At 37.8% G+C, this 18802-nt stretch overlaps 1 protein-coding gene across 1 annotated transcript in view; it reads right to left on the bottom strand.

Annotated features, from left to right (window-relative positions):
- The window catches only part of LOC137617856 (lactosylceramide 1,3-N-acetyl-beta-D-glucosaminyltransferase-like), a 29254-nt gene extending 13624 nt beyond the window's left edge, over positions 1 to 15630 (bottom strand). The window contains exon 1 of the mRNA XM_068347807.1: positions 15537 to 15630. The gene's annotated coding sequence lies outside the window, so the exon portion shown is untranslated. The remainder of the gene's footprint in view (positions 1 to 15536) is intronic.
- Positions 15631 to 18802: the final 3172 nt, after the last annotated feature.

Genomic DNA, 18802 nt, shown 5'->3' with positions numbered 1-18802 from the left:
ATGCGGAGATGACAAAGAGAGTAGTTTCCCATTTTTGGGGCATCCCATTATACCTCCAAGGGGATATAACAATCGCAATTTCTCTCAATTTATTTTCGGTTAAACTATCCCAATGCTGTTGCCAATTGTTATAAATAGAATTCTTAATTGCTGGTAAAAGATCATTACAGGGAATAAGATACTGTTAGGTATGGCTATGAAAACTCGGGGATTTTCGTTCACCTTAGAGATTTAGGGCACCAGATTAACTGGAGTGAGTCGTCTTTGCTTTTTAAGAGTACCTGTCCGTACAGAAGGAAAATCCTGGAATCAGCCATCATAAATCAATGAAACACAATGAACTTATTCGGCGGCCAATGGAAAGCTGACACAGTGGACAATACTCTTCTCAACCCTATCATTAAGAAGATAATCCACGGAGACCGACCACCAGATATGCATCAGAGGTCAAGACATCCTCCGAGCGGCTCAACAATACGAAGACGCACTTGGACGTAATTAAATTTGGCCAATCCTTCCAGCACTTGTAACAACTGTAGAACGATTGTAAATATCCTTTGGCTTCTGATTTAAACCGTCACTGTCCACTGTATTCCCCATTTTTACTTACATCCTGAAGAGGGCCAATGTTTATTGGTCGAAATATAGTTATTTATTTATATTTCCTGTGTGTCTTTTAGGGGCCATTTTGAAAAAAAAAATTAAACTGTTCGATTACAGGTATAAGTAAGACACACACACACACACACACACACACACACACACATATATATATATATATATATATATATATATATATATATATATATATATATATGTGTGTGTGTGTGTGTGTGTGTGTGTGTGTACATATAACTATGTAGCATTACAAAAAGCCAAAAAACTTATTATGCAATTGACAATGTAAGAGCTTTTAATCATGATAATTTATTAGTTTTACCGTATAAAGATAGTTTTCTCTGTCTACCCAAAGTTTTAAGATGTTTTAAGGTTAATGTTGTTTTTAGAAATTCTTCTACTACAAAATATATTTTGATAAAGAACTCTCCATGTAATAGTGTGGGCTGCATATATGAAATTCCATGAAATGGTTGTGATTTGAAATATATTGGGCAAAGTGGTAAAATGTTAGCAACAAGAATAAACCAACATAAATATTGCGTTCGAGGTGGTAATATGTCCAACGCACTTTTTGTTCACATGAATGAATATAATCATTTGATAAACTGGAAGAACCCTAAAGAGTAGCTCTACTGTAGAAATGTCGTAAAAAGAAATATTATAGAATCAAGTATTGTAAAGATAAAGTTTGATGGTTTTTTAATATTAGTGCTGGTTTATATAAATTAGATAATTTCATCATGACTAATATTGTTCAACAATTCTGAATCAAGTAATTTCTGTTTACTTGTTTTGTGTTTATGACCACTTTACATTCAAGTTGTTTGAGCGTTTTACGATGCTAGTTAGCTGACAAGGTTTTTCTATTATTTCTTTTACTGTTCAACTCATTTTTTTTTATTTTATCCTTTTTTACTAATTGACGTCCTTCAACTGTGTCTCACTTTTTCTGAAGAAGTGTATTAAAATGCACAAAAACGCTTGGTACTAAAGCTTTCGATTAATTCCTACTGGCATTTGCTATATATATATATATATATATATATATATATATATATATATATATATATATATATACAGTATATATATATATGTATATATATATATATATATATATATATATATGTGTGTGTGTGTGTGTGTGTGTGTGTGTGTATAGTGATTGAAGAAGAACAAAGGGAAGGAAGAAAATGCACCAAATATGCTGTTTCATATGTTTCTATATACTTATTACAACGGAGTAGCGTTAGGTCGGGAATAAACAAGTGCGGGACTTGTAACACATGTTAAAAAGCTTGCTCGACTGAATAATATCATGAGAGTGGGCAATATGTGTGATAAATAATATCAATTGGTGTTTTTTGTTGTGCTCCAATAGAACTTTTTATTTATTTATTGTGATACATATAGTTAAAGTTACGCAATGTTGCCAGAAGGCTTTATTTCAATGAAACTATTAACAACTGCACACATTTAAAGACAGCGAATGAAAAATTCAAGTTTAATTGATATCTGAGTGCTGCGTTCTTTCATTTATATCCTTTTGTTCATTTTCTAACAATTCCTTTATCCATAAGTATATTTCTATGTTCATTATTTACATATCACCTCTATATATATAATGAAAATTTATTCCACACAGTCAATGTTAGGAGGGTAAACATTCTTTTGATGTAGTTCTAAATTGGTATAACTTAAGTGTCGGTGTTTCCGGACTGAATTTTCTCTTTAACAACGCGATGAAAGGAGCTGCCAATGTGCAAATCATTGAATGCACCTAACGAGCAACCACGAGGTAACGAATAATGGAATGGGTAACGAACAAGGCAGAGAAAAAATCTATCAATTTGCCGACCTATACTCGAAATTCTACAGAATATACAAAACTAGCAGATGGTGAACTCAAAATCAAGAGATATTTGACAGAATAGTGTTGAAAGTTATGAACACTAAAATCTTTATTGGAAGGTATTTGAAACCACGACATTCTTGTAAACAACCCATTAGTAACAATCTACAATACTTTTAATTACTGTAATATTTGACTTCCATTTTTTTCATATTTGTTTATTTTTGTGGAAATTTTTTATTGATGTAAAATGTAATATATATAATTTAGCTATATAATGGAGTCAAAATAATCATTAACAACAGAAGTAAAGTCACTACAGGTATTTCAATGAAATGATTGCCCTTGTGGTGAATCACCCCTGACCATGGACCACACCCTCCGCATGTCCTGATATAGCTTATAGTAGATCTATAGGGGAAAAATGACAGAGTCATTCATTGGAAACACGAGTGGTGCGATAAGATTTTATGATGAAGGAAATTATTGGTATTTGTAATCCCACGGTCAATTCTTACAAAACATGAGAAAATCGATTTTTTGTTTTCTGTTATTGTTTATGCTTATAAAGCATTTAGAATAAATAAAATAAATAAAAAGCCTTGTCAGGCTGGGAGGAACGTAGAGAGGAGAGGTCCCCTTTTTTGTTTCATTTGTTTGATGTCAGTTACCCCCCAAAATTGGGGGAAGTACCTTGGTATATATATGCATGTATATATGTATATATATATATATATATATATATATATATATATATATATATAGTATATGTATATATATGTATATATATATATATATATATATATATATATATATATATATATATATATATGCACGTCAGTAAAAAGTTAATTTTTTTTGCCAAAACATACTAGAATAAAACGGATTTTGCAATTATCGACAACCACTCCCGTAACACTCTACAAAGGTTTTTTTTTTTTTTTTTTTTTTTTTTTATTCTTGTAAGACTTCAACTCGTTTTTAGAATAACACATATTTATTCTGCTCGAACAAGACACCTAAATGAAATCTATAACGTAAAATGTAAACTCTCCATAATCATTTGAACTAAATAATTTATTTAGACGTACAACATTTGCATATACTTTGTATAACTATGCATTAATATAAGGAAATGTATTCAGCTAAATTGCGAAATTAAATCCAAACATTTTACCTATAATAGTTTCTGTGTGTTCAGTGAATACATTTATTCATAATTCAATTTTTGGAATGATATATTGCACTATTTTTCTTTATTACATATACACATTCAAGGGATATTGAGGACTCTCCAGTATACTTCAATCGATCTAAAAAAAAAGGGAGCTCAAAATTAGCCCTCTAGCGTAGAAACGCACGGCACCAGAGCGCTTACAAAATAACTTTTGCTAAGATTTTCTACGACCCAAAAAGGAGTTGGCACTCAAGAGTGAAAAATTTACGCTTGTGTATGTCAAGATAGATTAGGATATGCCTTTTTTTTAATGTAACCATTTGAGCCGTATGAGTTCTTTATTAGGAAAAGTCGGTCACATACTTTTTCTAAAGAAATATTTCGTGCTGAACATGATGAAGAGTGTGACCTGCCGAAATTTCAACATTTAAGCAGTCAAAATTGGAGTCAAATAACATCAAGAGAAAATTTAACCTTTTTAAAGAAATCGTCCAGTCCTCCAAACCACAAAGATACCATCAGAACATCTGAATAATGAACTATAAATAAAGGAAAAGGCATTGCAGTCATCTCACGAAAAGCCTTTCTTTCCGAAACTGGCTGGCTATATGAAAGAGATGCATTGAATACTCCAATACCTCTTTGTACATTTTACTAGCGAAACATTATACTCTGGAAGCAATGACTTGTCTTTCTGTGCTGCCATCTGCCTGGCCTTGTGGTGGTATTGACTGCCTCCTAAAGGTGATTGTTGAATTGCCACTTATAATTTGTTTTTATACTAATGTAAGCAGCTTATGAGGCGAGTTATCCAGAAGTGACGGTACCTCACAAAATGACTGCACAAAATTTGTACTGATCAAGTGATGATTAATATCGTGAAAGTGTTTGTACATGTACACATGTGGTCGCATGCAGTAGGCCTGCATCCACAAAATCGGACGCAGTCTTCTTTTTATTCATATGCAATGCAAAGTATGATCTCTTTTACTTTTTTTTTTAAGTCATTTGGAACTTGTTCTTAACCTGAAGTGCCACGCTAAGGTTTCCTATGACTGGTGTATAATATGCAAGAAAAAATCTAAAGACAGGGATCCGAGTGAAGCAACATCAAACGACATACATTTACTGAAACTTGAAACGGAATTTAAGTGAAAGCTGCGAGATTGTGACTACATAGAATCAATATTTATCGATACGTCTCATGTTCCGAAGAATTTATATCACAAACTAACTTGTTACAGTAAATATGCAAACAAACAGAAAATAGAACGTAAACTTAACTAGGAAGAGGTTTTGTAAAGTTGTAACTCGACAACAAGTGTGACTGATGTTGCAGCAGCATTATCTGTATCACGAAGTTGTGTTCAAAAATTAATCTGGACATTGTGTATGTTTTTTTATAAGATGAGAAAGACCAGCCAAAGTTGTGAAACATCAGTACTTTCAACATGAGCTCGAACATAATTTCCAATGCAAATACATCAAGTCCATCGGGTGTTGGTGCCTATTACAAGTGTGAATGATCTGATAGCTACCGGAGGATGTTATGATTCAAATAATCTCAAACGTTTCTTTTGCGAAGCCAAACGTGCTAAAACTGACTGTCACTCTCGTGATTTAACTGTCCTCTAGCTTGGACAAGAGTTAAAAATCATGCAAAGCAGGGACATTTACTGGACTTGCCTGATGTTTTACACGAGTATAAAAAGTTAGCTCATGAGATTGAATTAGATATTCCTTCATCTATCATAAGTAGGTGTGGATCATTCAAAGGGTTCCTCTGTAGGTTCGTAAGGACTATCTTTCAATTTACTGTATTCCACAATACCACTCATCATGACGTACCCCATGAAAGAACAATGTCCTTTATTTCAAAATCCCTTCCCCATCTTCCGTTCTCAAAGCTAGTAGATGGAACTGACTATGGTGGTGATAATGACGATATTAAAGATTTAGATAATCAGACTAAGTGAAGATCATATAATGGTGCACGTGACACGTAAAGTTCGTGGAGACATCTGGCACTTTCAGGAATGAAAGGTGTAAATGTTAGCAAAGCTACTGAGTTAGCACCAGTCCCATCAAGTTTGCAAACCTTTTTATTGATGTTTTATTTGGTGGCTAGCATCATGCTGATGATGAATTTGATGACTGATTTTTCAAGAATTAGATTTTATAAAAAATAAATGTGCCCTGAGTATTGAACAATATTTTGTTTTTGAAGTCGGAGGGTCAAAAAAGAAAAAGCTTCCCTGAAGCACGTTTGAATAGGACTCGTTGCATGAAAGATTTAGACCAAAACTACTTGCAGAGCATTTTTCATAAGGCTGGGCACATCATTATCTATCGGCAAATACTTATGATTCGGCACAGGCATGTCAGAGGCCACATTGCAGACTATGGGCACAAACACTGGTGCAGTTGTGCTACCAAATTAAGCATGTGATCACTTTGCACACTCCTCAGTTAATAACATTGACATAAATGATGGTCCCTTAGATGGAAAAAAAAAAAAAAACACACATTCCATGTGATACAGACGGCCGCATAGCAGCAGCGTCCTCCTAATGGAAGTATCATTTAAACCATTGAACCGTCAAGTCTATAAAATTAGAGACCCCATCTATCATGGACAAAATATTTGAGATCAATGGTAAATTGGGCAATGCGGAGCCATAAATTGGGCAGTGCGGAGCCACAACAATCCTTATTGGATTGATGAAGGAAAGGCATCGAACCTGAATATTGAAGATGCCAATACTGCTTTTTGGTACTCGCTCCAAAGTGCCGAACTGGGGTCATTGGACAAGTTTTAATTAAGTGCATACTCAAATTGATCTGCTGCAAAAAAACAATATGGAATATATCAATCATTCAAGCTTACGTGCATAAACTTTCTACAATAAACACTACTGTTGTCAGAGGTGCGCATGTTGAAACGGATCTTGGCAACAAATGCATTGTAACAACTATTGACCAGTAATAAAAGCATTCAGGAAAATCATCTTCTTCGCATTGCAATATGTACCAACAGTGTGTCACACAATTGTACATAATTCCTTTTATATATATTATGCTTGTATCTTCGCTCTTCCCTCGCACTAAAACGAACATGAAAATTCATGTCTGCTTTTCTCCTCTGTAACATTGTCAATATTTGAACATGAAAATTCTTGTTGCTTTGAGATTTTGTATATAAAGGAGAGTGTTCTTTAATAAACAACTCAGTTGATTGCATCCTGCCTTTGAGTCATAACCTCTCTCTCGGCACCGTCACATTGGTGATCCCGGAAGTCGACTCGCTCCCACCGCCTTCCACGCCCACCTCCCTCGCCCCTCCATCGTTGGTACTATGACGGACTCTACTACAGTAGTTGGCGCTGCGGCCGCCCCATTGAAACTTTCACCGTTCGCCAGCGGAGAGGCATTTGCTTGGTTTCAGCGCGCAGAAGTCCAGTTTCGTGTCAGGGGCGTGACTCGCTCAACCACCAAAGCAGATTATGTTCTCGCGGCGATACCCGAGGACACCTTCCCGGAAATATCCGACTGGCTTTGTGAACAAGGAGACAAGCCAATAGCGTATGACGCCCTCAAAACATACCTTCTGCAGCAGTACTCGCTGTCGCCAGCCGCCCGTGTAGCAAAGCTTTTTCAGCTCTCGCAACAACCGTTGGGGGACCAAAGGGCCTCGCTTGCCCTCAGGGAAATGACCAGTATCGCTCGCCTTCAACCTGCCGCAGACGGCTCTCCTCGTGAGGTGAATCTACTTCGTGCCCTTTGGATACGCCGTTTACCCGGACCTATACACGCTGCCATACCCGATGTTGATAGTTTACCCATAAAGGACTTGATGACCAAAGCCGACGCCCTTATGGACAGCCACTTCCAGACCTCCATCAACGCCTCCACCCCTGACGAAGAGGAGGCCTATTCAACGTCAACTGAAGCTGACATAAATGCTGTAGGACATACACGCCCACACCGTGACGTGCCGAAGCAGAGACAAAGTCGCCCACCACCCATCAATCGCTCGCGCCCCAACGAACGACTTCTACAGCCACTTACTACCTCCCATCCGCCGCAGTTTTGCTACTACCACTTCAGATTCGAGGCAACCGCGAAGAAATGTGCCAAGGATTGTCAGTGGCCCAAAAACGTGTAAGTAGGCCATCGCTCGTGGCGGTGGCCTCCCGTGTTTCTAATCTTTTCTTTTTACAGGATGCAGGAACGGGCGTGCGATTTTTGGTAGACACGGGTGCTTGTCGTTCTCTTTTGCCAAGGAAACTCTTCAAGACACGACGTAGTCTGTCTACATCTGCAGACGTCCGCTTGGTAGCTGCCAACGGATCTGCGATATCCACTTACGGTTACGAGAACCTCACATTATCATTCGGAAACGGTAAATTCAATTGGAAGTTTCTCGTTGCTGACATCACATTGCTAATCCTCGGTGCGGATTTCCTCTCTCATTTCCACCTTCTGGTCGATGTCGCCCACCGACGATTGGTCAACGCAGACTCGTACTTGTCGACACCTCTTCAACCAGCCCCCTCTAACCTCGCTCTCCACATTAGCGCACCCACGGATGCCTACGCCCACCTCCTTACGTCGTACCCGGAAGTTTTCCGTCCAGAACTTCGCCAAACGCCCACGGTTCCTGCCAAGCACGGCATTTATCACCATATCAAGACGACGGGATCCCCAGTCTTTGCAAAATTCAGACGTTTGGCACCGGAACGATTGGCAGCCGTCAAACAGACGTTTGCCGAAATGGAGGAAATGGGCCTTTGCCAAAAGGCCTCCAGCCCATGGTCGTCACCCTTACACATCGTTCTGAAGAAAGACGGCTCCCTCCGTCCGTGCGGGGATTACAGGCGCCTGAACATGCAAACAGAACTGGATCACTACCCCCTCCCAAACATTGCCGACGTGACCTCCTACCTACGCTCGATCTCCTGAAGGGGTATTATCAGGTGCCTATGAACCCAGAAGACATCCCCAAGACTGCCATCACCACTCCGTTTGGTACATATACCTTCAATTACTCCTGTTTTGGCCTTCGTAATGCTGGGGCCACGTTTCAACGTCGCATGGATGGCATCTTAGGGGACCTCCCTTTCTGTGTATGTTATGTGGACGACATACTTGTGTTCTCCTCCTCAAAAGAGGAACACCTGCGCATCGTGCTCGACCGCCTGCAACAAAACGGCCTTGTAGTCCGGTACGACAAGTGTACCTTTGGCGCCAATGAAGTGTCGTTCTTAGGGCACCGCATCACTCCTGAAGGTATCCACCCCCTCCCTGAGAAGGTAGCAGCCATTCAGAATTTCCCTGTGCCCTCGACCGTCAAAGCTCTGCAGGAATTCTTGGGCATGATCAACTATTATCACCGTTTTCTGCCAGCCATTGCCGCCACTCCTGCTCCCCTCTACGCCTCCCTCAATGGCAAGCCGAAGGACCTGAAGTGGGGTCCCCTTCAAGATGCAGCCTTCTGCAATGCAAAGAAGGCCCTATCAACTGCTGCGGCTCTCACTTTTCCTATCCCACATGCCCCTCTCCTTCTCTCCACCAATGCCAGCGACGTCGCTATTGGTGCAGTACTCGAGCAGGTGGTAAATGGCTCGCCCCGCCCATTGGCGTTCTTCAGCAGAAAACTGTCCAAGGCAGAATCGGGTTATTCTAACTTCGATCGAGATTTGCTGGCGGTGTACTTGGCTGTCCGTCACTTTCGCCATTTCTTAGAAGGTACGCCCTTCATCATTCGCACAGACCACATGCCTCTGGTGCACGCCTTTACTCGACAGTCTGATGCCTGGTCCGCCCGGCAACGCCGACATCTCTCCGCCGTGGCTGAATACAATTGCACCCTTCAATACGTCCCTGGGAAAAGGAATCCCGTTGCCGATGCCCTATCAAGAAACACGTTGGCTGCCGTTCAACTGGGATTGGATTACAATGCCCTGGCTGAAGCCCAACGACAGGATCCAGAGTATCAAGCATGTAGGACATCCTGCACGTCCCTCCGTTGGGAAGACTTCCCCTCGAAGACTCCAACACCACCCTCCTCTCTGACGTCAGTACTGGCAGACTGCGACCTTGGATTCTTGCTCCCATGCGCCGACAGGTGTTTGATTTCATTCGTGGCCTTTCACATCCCTCGTGCCGTTCTACTGCACAGCTGCTGAAGGCAAAGTTCATTTGGCACGGCAATTCTAAGGATGCTAAGGATTGGGTCCGCGCCTGTACTTCTTGCCAAACTTCTAAAGTACATCGACACACTGATTCAGGAGTGGGCACCTTTCCTCAACCTCAGCGTCGTTTCGCACACATTCACGTCGACGTTGTAGGCCCCCTACCCACATCACAATGACATCGTTACCTGTTTACCATCATCGACCGCTCCACCCGTTGGCCTGAAGCCATTCCCATGGAAACTGCAACGTCCGCCTCATGTACATCTGCCTTACTCTCTAGATGGATTGCAAGATTTGGTATCCCTGAACATATTACTTCTGACAGGGGAACCACTTTCACCTCTCAATTGTGGATATCATTAGTGAATCTCCTGGGCATCAGCCTACATCAGTCAACGGCCTACAACCCCGCTGCCAATGGAATGGTTGAACGTTTTCATCGCACCCTCAAAGCAGCTTTGATGTCCCGCTGCAAGGATTGCAACTGGTTTACTCAGCTTCCCTGGGTCCTCCTGGGACTAAGGACCACTCCTAAAGACGCCCTCGACATCTCGGCAGCTGAAATGGTGTATGGCAACCCGTTGGTCGTCCCTGCCGAATTTTTTCCTTTTACAACCTCCTCCGACGATATCCAGCGCATACGTCACGTCGTGGGAAAATTTACTCCATGCCGCCAGACTTACAAGCCCCCAGCAAAGCATCACATACCAACAGACTTGCACTCTGCAACGCACGTCTTCCTACGCAACGACACTACCAAGCCACTACTAACGCCCCCTTACACGGGCCCTTTCCTTGTGATCTGACGCAGTCCGAAAGCATTCCTACTAAACATTCGTGGCAAAGAAGACTGGGTCTCCATTGATCGTCTAAAACTTGCTTATCTCCTGCCAGGTGACCCGCCTACAGTTCGCGTCTCTAGATCAGGGCGCCCTATTTAACTTGTACAGTATGTCATTTTTAGGGGGGAGCCATGTACCAACCGTGTGTCACACAATTGTACATAATTCCTTTTATATATGTTATGCTTGTATCTTCGCTCTTCCCTCGCACTAAAACGAACTTGAAAATTCATGTCTGCTTTTCTCCTCTGTAACATTGTCAATATTTGAACATGAAAATTCTTGATGCTTTGAAATTTTGTATATAAAGGAGAGTGTTCTTTAATAAACAACTCAGTTGATTGAATCCTGCCTTTGAGTCATAACCTCTCTCTCGGCACCATCACAAATAACAGCTGTGCTACTAACATCTGTCTATGAAGAAAGACTCACATCACCCGGCACCTCAGGTTGCAGGTGTACAAATTTTGTTAACGTTGTCTATATACTACTGTCTCCCTCCCCACACACCTCCGGGCCCGGCCCCTGTATCCATTTCATTGTTGTCAGTAGATCAAATTGCATTAGCTTCAGGAACACTAATCTTTGATAAAGAGAATTAAAATGAATAGTATTCAAAAGCGATAGTAAATACTGTTTCCTTTTCATTTTAGGCTTTAACTCTTCAAAATTGTACCCAGATTAAAAAATCAAACATAGCAGTGGTAAAGAGAACTGATTGTGAATTGCTTACGTGGTATACCTTAAAACGAAGCCAGTTTAAAAAAAAAAATGTTTTTTATACGACGGTGTAATACATTTCTCTTCAAGCATGAAAATTAATGATATTCACTTACTTATAGTTCATCAGTTTGGCTTTCTGATGGTATCTATGGATCTAGCTAGGAGGACTGGACAATTTCTATAAAAAAGTTAAATTTTCATTTGATGACCCTTGACTCTAATTTCGACCTCTTTAAATGACAAAATTTTCGCCGGGTCATCATTTTCAACACAAAATAAAACCAGTTCTAGAAAAAAGTATGTGAACGGCTTTTGATAAAAAATGCATCATTCATTTACTTTTCTAAGATTTTTTATTAGACCAATTTAATGAAAATCGGGTTCAATACTGTAAAAGATGTAGACATCATAAAAAATGTATTGAAATAAGGATTCTGTAGAAATTATTTCATAAATAACTATATAATTACAAGGCTAGACTACTGTAATAATTTATGTGATATATATATATAAATATATATATATATATATATATATATATATATATATATATATATATATATATATATATATATATATATATATATATATATATATATATATATATATATATATATATACACACTGTTTAAGTTACCTACATCAGTGAACTAGGCAGTCTATTATCAACTAACAAATATCTACAATAGGGCCATGCACATCCTTACTGAGCTTCGCTGGATGTCCATGGGAAGAGGAATTGGATGTTAAATGCTGAAATTCTCCGACCAGGGCTACAATATACAAATTGAAAGATATGGAAATTGAATAAGTAAATCTTCCTACTGATAGATACTATCACACGCATTAATATAAAAGATCATAGACAAATATTGTAAGGGAGCAAAGTTACAAGAAAGATGTATAAAATGAAACCATATTGAATAATCATGAATGTTCCAAGAACTATTGATTTAGAAAATAAGAAGCGTTTGGTCTGACCAGCCAATCAAAAGAGGATCAGAAGGCAGACCTCTTAAGATAAGAAAAAGATGGTGAAGATGGTTAGTGGTTATGAGGATGAAGTATGTAAACTCTAACTAATTTAGGTTTGTGCGAATGATATACTTATTTCAAATTAGCTATTAAAATTCAGCTAATTTATGTCCCTAATAATGCCTTTGCATCGAATGACATATGGAACTACGATTTCTGAATAAGATTTTACCATAAAATCTGACTAGACTTTCCTTATGTTCTGGTATTGGAGGTGCTCCACTGATGAGGTCAGGGTGACCTAAGTTTCCGTACTGTATGACATACCCCCAGTACATTACATTGCACGAGCTTACACTATTAGGCATATGTTTAACCAGTACAATACATTCATACACACATATAGACGGTAGAGAGATTAGTTCACCAAACGTTTAACTGGGCTCCACAAGGCACTAGAAGAATTAGAAGACCCAGGCCTACATGGCTTAGGACTATAAAGCGCGAAGTAGGAGATGATGAATGGAGACGTGTTGAATTAAGAGCTCAAGACAGAGACGACTAGCGAAATCTAATCGAGGCCCCTTGCGTCAATAGGTGTAGGAGGAGATAATGATGATGATATATATATATATATATATATATATATATATATATATATATATATATATATATATACCATAAACAGGCGCAAGCAGAAGGACATGTCTGTGGCCTTTGTTCTGCGGTGGACTTGTAACGGCTGATGACGATATATTCCTAATTCTGCTATACTTTATTATATTGGATTATAAATGAAAGAATGGGTTCAGTAAAATTCCGGGAATGAGTCTATTTGATTTAAATCACTGATCATTCTGCAACTTAAAAAACCTTTCTTTGCAGTGCTGTCATATTCATAAGAGCAAAGAAGAATGCATTCACGACAGAGAGTTATTCAGAAATCAAGTCAATTTCCTGCACATGCTCCCCTTGAACTCGCTTCATTGCTGTGTAGATGGAATGTGTTACTGGGAGGATTATTTTTTAGAAATGTTATGACTGAAATTAGACTAATGGCCTCAAGGTTATGCTAAATGTTTCCCTGCGCAGGAATAGTGTACATGCAGGTATTTTTCTGCTGTTGCTCTAATGAGCAAGACATAATGATTTCATAATGGATAGCTGTCAAACATATATTACTGAATTAAAAAAAAATAATTTTTTGCCTGTGCAATATTTCATAAGAGCACATTAAACTTTTTGGAACATTTCCGCTCTTTTCAATAAATAATATTGATTTTTCTAAGCAAAATCTCACATTTCTGGCAGAAATTTATAAAATCATCCGAGAGATGAATCAAATATCGTTTTCTTTTCAATTTTGTTAAATTTTGACAATACATTATTGTCATTGATAGTCAACAGATTTACGCAGGCTTCACAACACAAGGATTTCTACAATTTATGAACAATACATCCTGCAATGTATGCTACAATACTACTAAAACGAAGTGATAGGCGATAATACGCAGGGATGTAAGTATAGTCCTCATTGTTATCACTTTCATTCAAACTATTATCTGTTATTAACTTGTTCTGAGGAGAAGACACATTTATCACATCAATCGAGTTACGTAAATAAGCAACATTATTTGAACGCTTTAGTATGGGTACGGGTTCGGGAGGAAAGCAATTTCCACAGAGGACATCCTGAATATCATTTTGATCTAAAATATTCTCTTAACCAGCCGACAACTACACGGCGGTACGTAAATTCACTCATATTTCTTATTTTACGTCAACCCCCCCCCCCACAAATAAAAAAAAAAAAAAAAAAAAAAAAAAAAAAAACAATATGGTCTTGGCTCATTTCACTGACAGTAAAAAAATTAAATTTTTGAACGGACCATGCAATTAATTTGTCATATAAATTCATTAGCCTCGAATACAAGCTATAAAGTTTAGAAACCCGCTTTTCTGTTTGAATTCAACAATTATAAGATTAAGCCTTTACCAGAAATTCTTTAATCAAATATGCATTGTTTTGGTTGCATTGGGCATTTAAAGCATCGAATGCAAAGATTTCTTAAATTTAGGATATCAAATAAATCACTTGACTACCCTAAGACATTTTATAGTTTCCTCACATACTTTAAACTCAACAAGGTTGTTTTCTAATCGTTAATGCTTTGAGTTTGCTACGGATGCACCAAGAAGTTGAGCAGTAAACTTAACATTAGACTTTCTTTTTGAGCAGCTCAGGAAGAACCTGTCGCTAATGAAAAGAACAATAATGATTACCATCTATAAACTGAGATCCGAAGGGAACTTACTCCAAATTCCAATACAGTAACGGAGATTAACTTGGGAACCGAGAACTGTCTTACTGACTGGTAAGACTGAGTTCTCTAAGCTCCGCTTGACCCGGGCCAGGTCATCTCCAGTTTATTTTTCTTCCAAAGTTGTTATTACGAGGATTAAATACCACGGTTCCTTGTGTACGTTGATCTCCGAACTCATGGTTTCCACCCGTCCGGAGTCGGCAGTATTTTTCCTGGTCACACTTTCCTCTGGCAAACTGCCAAGAATGTTTTTAAACGCTATTACAATTCACCACTGTAACTTACTGCTCCTACGTTTCATCTCACTGCATAAAATCAAACTAACATACCGTATACATCTATATATTTTCTATATATATATATATATATATATATATATATATATATATATATATATATATATATATATATATATATATATATGTATATATATATATATATATATTATATATATATATATATATATATATATATATATATATATATATATATATATATATATATATATATATATATATATGAGAGAGAGAGAGAGAGAGAGAGAGAGAGAGAGAGAGAGAGAGAGAGAGAGAGAGAGAGAGAGAGAGAGAATGTATTAGAAAAATATCGAATTAAGAATCTCAGATAAACAAGGAAATTTTGTTAGGGAAACCTTTAAGATTGGGGCTAAAATTTGCTAAGACAATTACCAAAGATAGTTTTCTTTCGACAATAAGGCAATATAAAGATAATTGATAATGTGAACGTTTGTATATGGTATGGCACGAATAAAGAAAAAAAAAAAAGACAGTATCAAATACCTATAGTATATGAGCGCATTTTACTTACAAATGTGACAGCAGGTGTATGGAACTATCGAAAGAAACTCTAAAACAGTCGATCGACCGAGTGTGAACGCTTGCTCTTGATCAAGAACAGTGGCTTTAATGGTCTTACCCGTTCCGGTGAGCTGGTGGTATTTTTTACTCAAACTACAGGTGTGCTATTTCTATGAAATGACCACATGTGCTGTAGTCACGTATAATGAGAGATGTTAATATAAATGAAAAAAATATATAGACGAAATGAGATAAATACATGTTTACGTTGTATGACGTGTCAGCTTTCGTGATTTCTACACATACATGTTTACGTGTATTCTAGTAAATAAAAATGTTTGTAGTTGGTATGTCAATGATGATTTTTTGTAACGTCACGTGATGAAATACCAAGTATAAATTTTCCGTATCACTACCCATGATATCCTAGTGCATAGTAGGGATATGTGTTGAAAATTTTACGGGAATGAATAGATTGACTCTTATCATTGTCAATGATGGGAACTAATCAATGTCTTTTTTCTTTTACCTCAGTGGTTGAATATTATTATGAATGTCCTCCGAAGAGATATTCGACTAATTTTTAAGTTATAGTAAAGAAATAGGGATTTGACCTCAATCATCTGTTTGTACAGTCGCTTGTAATAGTCCAAGAGCCCAGAGACATTTGTTTCACATCTCGATTACGAAAGGTTTGACACCTGGAATGGATAGGAAGGTACTCTGGAACCCCTCAAAGACCTTTCTTAGGTTCTGCAAACGCGGAATACTAAAATCATATCTAATGCACACCTCAAGCACATCCACCAAAACCTGTGCCATAATGTTCAGTTTGGGAGTCAGATAAAGGATTGATAATTCTTAAGTTCCGCAATTGTGGACTAAGGGGCTTAAGAAGGGCCTATGTAAACCCTAACTTCACATTTAATTCAAATCTCGAGTACTTCCATGAAACTTAACTCTAACATAGTCCATGACCCAATTACCAAGGAACTATGATTCCAAAGTTAATCAGCTGTGGGCTAAGATACTTTAGAAAAGGCCAAAGTGCACACCCTACTTAATTAGTGAATTACGAGTTTAATTCACATCTGCAGTAGACTACATCCATGAAAAACTGCTAAAATGTAGTCAGGAGCCCTCTCTGTAAGAATCTATGTATCTCAAGTTTACCAATTGAGGAGTAAAGTACTGAAGAAAGCACCAAAAGAGCCTAATCAGGTCCAAAGTAGCATTTAGATACTGCCAGGGAGCCTCCGCAAACATGGTCTTCGGCCCTGTTCATGAATTACAGATACTTATTAATATTAATTGCCCATTTGTAAAAGACAGAAAATGAAGCAGTATCCAGGGACACTCATAAGAGGGATTCAAGCAAGTCAGAGGAAATGCCTTTGGGTGTGTTACAAAGACAACAAGAATCTACAGTTAGAATCAAAAGAACGTCGACACTCGGGGGGGAGGGGGGGGGGGGAATCTTTCGTCAGATGTCTCTAATGTTCCCATGACATAACAGACAAGGTGTAGCTCAAGATGGAATAAGATAAGGTGAGTTACCGCGCATGGTGCCGGGAGCTCGGCTGTGCTCTGTGACGTCACCTGGAGAGATCCGAGCGTTTATTTGACAGCTGTCCTGTACAACCAGCCTTATTATTCATGCCTCTTTTTGGATTCCGAACATTGCATTTATGAAATTAGGCAAATATTAATGTCTTTATAACTATAATTCCAAAATGCATATTATGATAGGGAATATAATAGCAATGGAAATAGAAATTCACATATGACAAAAGCTTTATTCCCAATATTTCATTAAAAATCTTAATACAATCATCTCTCTCTCTCTCTCTCTCTCTCTCTCTCTCTCTCTCTCTCTCTCTCTCTCTCTCTCTCTCTCTCTCTCTCTCTCTCTCGTTTCAATGAAATAAATTTTCAACATTACTGAACAACTTTTTTATTTTTTCACAACTTTGCTATAAAAATTTTCCTTCTTAGTTTGATATTCTTATTCTAAATTTTAGCTGACTTCTAATATTAAAAATCTCATTACCTCCTCGGGAACATCAATATTGGTGGCTTTGAATATATCAATAAGATATGAAATGGCTTTGACTCCTGATTTTAGAGCATGACCATGGCAAATTTGAATAAATTTTCCATATTTTGTAGATTTTCATTAAAATGATTATATGACCTATATAATACCTTTCTCTTTACAAGTGATATCCAATTATCGACTTTCATCTACATCAACTGAGCCTAATGATGTATACTTATTTCTAAATTTAAAAGCCACGACCCCTCCCATCAAAGAACTTAAGGACTCATTTTCCACCAGTGTTTCAGGTTTTATCTCTACTAAATCTTTTACTTGATTTTCCTGTCTCGGTCTCATTGTTAACAGGCAGAAGGTGTTTCATGAGACACGCAGAGTTATATAACTGGGAATCTAGATCATTGAGAGCAACATTTAACCTTTGACATGAACCACTTATATTTAAGCACTCTGCAATGACACAAGATGTACAGTAGCTTCATCATTATTATAAACATTAAGACCTTAACTTGTTAATTATTGTGTTTACCGACTATGTATAGCTGTACTATATATTAAAACTCCAAAGGTTACGGATGACCGTGGCAATGACCAATTTGTCGTATGAAAGAAAAGAGATATTCGACTGTGTCTTGACATAGCCGTCTTGTCATCAAGAACTGTAATCCTTAAAGACCATGCAACGTGTTAGACGACAATCCTTTTAATGGAACGGAAACATTTTGCCTTTCACTTTAACATTAATAACAAAATATAGCATCTATTTCAACTTGACGTGGACAGTTCGAGAAAGCACCTCTACCTTTCTTTACGACATATTTCATCTACAAGTTATTCAAGCTAGGCCAACTGACAATCAAAGATATAAGATCAGATGTTTCATTACAAAACTGACTTTTCAGTAAGCCTTTGTTACTACAAGATTTGATGGAATTAGTCACTGAGGAAGAGAGTAACTGAACTGCTGTTTCTCACATTGCCGTTTATAACCTCTAACGTTTAAGTGACTCATTAATTTTGCAGGATATTTTGAGATTATTTACTGATAAAGGTACGATTTTTTACATAGATTTTGAGGTAATGACTTTATCTCCAACTGAAAACCATAGTCTATTTAAACCCTTTTGAATTAAGTTGATTAGATGGGGTGGTTCTGCCGAGACGAAAACTTTTCAAAAAGTTTGAAGCAACAAAATTAATTTTTTATTATAATACAAAGC

This window comes from Palaemon carinicauda, chromosome 24 (assembly GCF_036898095.1).
Source record: "Palaemon carinicauda isolate YSFRI2023 chromosome 24, ASM3689809v2, whole genome shotgun sequence".
Lineage (NCBI taxonomy): Eukaryota > Metazoa > Arthropoda > Malacostraca > Decapoda > Palaemonidae > Palaemon > Palaemon carinicauda.
Note: the sequence above shows the minus strand (reverse complement) of the source record. Positions and strands in the feature narration are given on the sequence as shown.